Source organism: Vollenhovia emeryi, unplaced genomic scaffold (assembly GCF_000949405.1).
Source record: "Vollenhovia emeryi isolate VEMERY1.0 unplaced genomic scaffold, V.emery_V1.0 DF939601.1, whole genome shotgun sequence".
NCBI lineage: Eukaryota > Metazoa > Arthropoda > Insecta > Hymenoptera > Formicidae > Vollenhovia > Vollenhovia emeryi.
Window position 1 is genome coordinate 19,199 of NW_011966765.1, and position 4,340 is coordinate 23,538.

A 4,340-nucleotide genomic window follows, 5' to 3' on the forward strand; every position below is an offset into this window, starting at 1 on the left:
GGGTGACCAAAAAATCAAAATAGATGTTGATATAAAATGGGGTCTCCTCCTCCAGAGGGATCAAAGAAGGAAGTATTTAGGTTACGATCGGTAAGAAGTATAGTAATAGCTCCCGCTAGTACTGGGAGGGAGAGTAGTAGTAGAATAGCTGTGATAAAAATTGATCAGATTAGTAAGGTTAATTTATCTAGGGAGAAATTTTTATGGTGTATATTAAGAATGGTAGTGATAAAATTAATGGCCCCTAGGATAGAGGAGGCACCTGCAATATGGAGGGAGAAGATGGATAGGTCGATAGAGGGCCCTCTATGAAAAATATTAGATGCTAAGGGGGGGTAAATAGTTCATCCGGTCCCTACGCCGGATCTAATAAAACTTCTAAGAAGTAGTAGGGATAGGGATGGGGGGAGTAATCAGAATCTTATATTATTTATTCGGGGGAAGGCTATATCAGGGGATCCTAATATTAATGGTACTAAAAAATTTCCAAATCCTCCGATTATGAAAGGTATAACTATAAAAAAAATTATAATAAAAGCATGTCTTGTTACTAAGGAATTGTAGATTTGATCATTATTAATAAGGTTATTACAGGTCCCTAATTCTAAGCGGATAATCATTCTTATAGAGGATCCAATTATTCCTGCTCAGATTGCAAAAATAAAATATAGGATTCCGATATCTTTATGATTAGTTGAATATAGTCATTTATTCATATTTTATGTAGAATTTAAAGAAGTAGTATTAGATAGATATTGTTTGTTTAAGATTAAGTGATTGGTTAATTAGAATTTAGGGAGAGAAAAAAAATGTTATGTCTGATTAAAGAAGTAAATTGTAAATTTATTAAAGAAAGTTAATTTTCTAACATTAGGGGTATAATTTTTGAAATTTAGAATTATTATATTATAGTTTAAGAAAAATTTTAAATTGCAAGTTTAAAGATATAAGGGGGACTTATTAGTGTATATTATCTGTAGTAAATATTAATTAATTATATGATGTAATAATTATATTTAATTAAATTTTTAAGATTTATAAAATAAATTTATATAGTAAACTTTGAAGGTTTAAGTTTTTTTAACTTAAAATCTTAAATTAGGAATAGGGCGGAGGAGGCAAAGATTCTTAAGTATAACAATATTGAAAGGGGTATATTTTTAAGGGGATAATATTTGATAGATTTAATTTTAGTAGTTAGTATAAATAAAAATAGTGAATTGATTATTATTTTTGTATAGATATAAAGTATAATTAAAGAGCTGAATATTAATAAAATTAAAATTATAAAGAAATTTGAATTATAGAGTAGATAAAAGATTCTATATCATTTTAATAAAAAAAAAGAAAAGGGGGGCATACTTGCTAGATTAAATATGAGGATTAATAAGATTATTTTAAAATTTATATTATTAAAATTATTAAAGTTTATATAAATTTTAAAGTTATGAATTCTGTATGTTAAACTTAAAAGAATTATGGAGTAATAAAAAAAATAAGTTATTCACAATAGATTTTTTAGTCAAATTAATATTAGCATTCATCCTGTTTGATTGATAGATGAGTAAGTTAATAAAATTTTTAAATTGTTAATATTTAATATAAGAAAGGGGGGGATACTTGCACATAAAATTAAAATCATATAAAGAAGTATAAGGGGTATATTTATTAAAGAAATTATATAAAAGGGGGTAACTTTTAATATGGTAATTAAGATAAAAATTAATGGTCAAGTTAAGTATTTAGATAGTAAGGGAAGCCAAAGGTGGAAGGGAGGGACCCTTAATTTTATTATTAAGGCTAATAAAAGGAGTAACCTGGAGAATACACTATTAATTATAAAAAAATTATTTATAATAATGTTATAAATAATTATGAAAGATGCTAGAACTTGAAGAATAAAATAAAAAAAAATTATTTTTTTATTTTTTATTCAGATATTCAGGAGGCATATATATATATAATTAGAGATTTCTATAAAGAATCAAATAAGGATTAAATCAGTAAATAAAAGGGGGGTAATAGAAAATAAAATTAGATTTAGGGTGGTAATATACTTTATAAATAGGTTAAATATTATAATAAATTTATATTTTTATTTAATTTTAAAAATTAATATTTAATAGTTTTTATTATATTTAGGTGTAAGAGGCACAAAAATTTTTGAAATTTTAGGGGATAGTTTAATTCTATTGAATATAAAATCTAAATAATAATAATGAAAGTGAGATTAATTGATGTTTCTCACATAAGTTATTCTATCAAAATAAACCTTGTTTTCAGGCATTTCATTTAAATAAGAGAATAAATTCTATATTTAGAGTATGAATCTAAAAGCTTTTTAATTTAGCTTACTTATTTGTTTGAGAGATATAGACGGAGATTTTTAGTTTATAAAAAATAATTCATTTACAGTGAGTAGAATAATGTTAATAATTAAAAATTTAAAAAATAAAAATTCTTTGGACAATTATAGATGAGAATAAATTTTAAAATGTTGTAGGCAACAAAATAATTTCTTATAAGAGGGGGGTATATTTATGATTTTTATATTAATTTTTATTATAATACATTAATATAATTAGATTATACTAATGTATTATAATAATAAAAATTTAATTATAAAATCATTAATATAATTCATCATTAAAAAATATATCTAATGTATAAAAAATTTTATATAAGAAAATTAAAATTTCATTATATTATATTAATAATATTAAAAAATATTGATTCTTTAAAATTTTAATATATATATAATTAATGATATATATAATATAATTAATGATATATATAATATAATTAATGATATATATAATATAATTAATGATATATATAATATAATTAATGATATATATAATATAATTATAATTAATAATAAAAATATATGTTATATTATAATGATAGAAAATAATTTATAAGGTATAAAATTTTTAGGTATATAATGAAAAATAATAAGAAAAATTTAATTTTTATTTAAAAATTTAGTGTGTAGTAATAAATATAAATAAATTTTTATTAGATTAGTAAATTTAAATAATTTAATTAAATATTAAAAGGTTATAAGTAAATTGATTAAAGATTAAAAAATTAATAAATAGTTAATTATAATAAGAATGATTAAGTTAGTGCCAGCAATCGCGGTTAGACTAATTTTTTAATTTTGATTAAATTTAGTTTAATTAGTAAATATGGGAAAAAGGAATAAAAGAAGGAATATTAATAAATAAAATTTAATTTAGTGAAATATTTAAGTTTTGATAGTTTATAATTACTTTATTTATTGATTATATTTTAAATAGATTATTGTTAGAAATTAGGATTAGATACCCTATTATTTTAGAGTAAATTTTAAATAATTAAAAATTAAATGTTTTATCATTAAATTTAAATAAATTGGCGGCATATTAAATAGTTAGAGGAACTTGTTGAGTAATTGATAGTCCACGAGAGGAAAGACTTAAAAAAATTTTATATATTGTTGTTTAAAAATTAAGTTTGATAATTATAATTAATAAATTTTATTAAAAATTTAAATTCAAATCAAAATGTAGTATTTTTAAGATTTAAATGAGTTACATTAATTTAAAGTAAAGATTAAGTTTAATTTTTAAATATTTAGTTAGATGGTTAGGATTTAATAGTAAAAGTATATAATTTTATATTTTGAAATTAATTTTATTATGTGTACAAATTGCCCGTCATTTTCATAAATTTTAAAGTGGAAGAAGTCGTAACAAAGTAAGTGTATAGGAATATGTATTTAGATTATTATTAACGTTAGTTAGTTAATAAATATTTTTATAAAAAATTTTATTTTTTAGTGTTGGGGATAAATAAATATTATTTTATAAATAATTTGTTTTTGAGAGTGATTATAATTGGTGTGGAGTTATTAAAGTTTTATTTAAAGGAAAGCAAAGATTGTTTAATTAAAAAAATTTAAATAATATAAATGTATTAAAGTTGAGGGTAATGTGAGTGAAGGTCTAGAATAGAGACAGATAATTAGAGAAAGTAAATATTAGTTATTGTACCTTTTGTATTAGGGATTATTTAAATATAAATTTAAAATGATGAATTTTCTCGAAATTTTAAGAGTTAAATATAGTTATGATAGTTAATGTTAAAGAATTATTATAAATAATTATTTAGTGAATATATTTTTGTCAATTAGGGTGATATCTAGTTTTTTTTGAATAAATTTAATTTTGATTTGGTTAAGAATATTAATTATGTATATATAAGGATTATTATTAATTAAATTAAGGTATTTATGGGGTTATCTATAAATAAATATTAAAAGTTTTTATTTTTATTAGTGTATTGGATATTTAAAA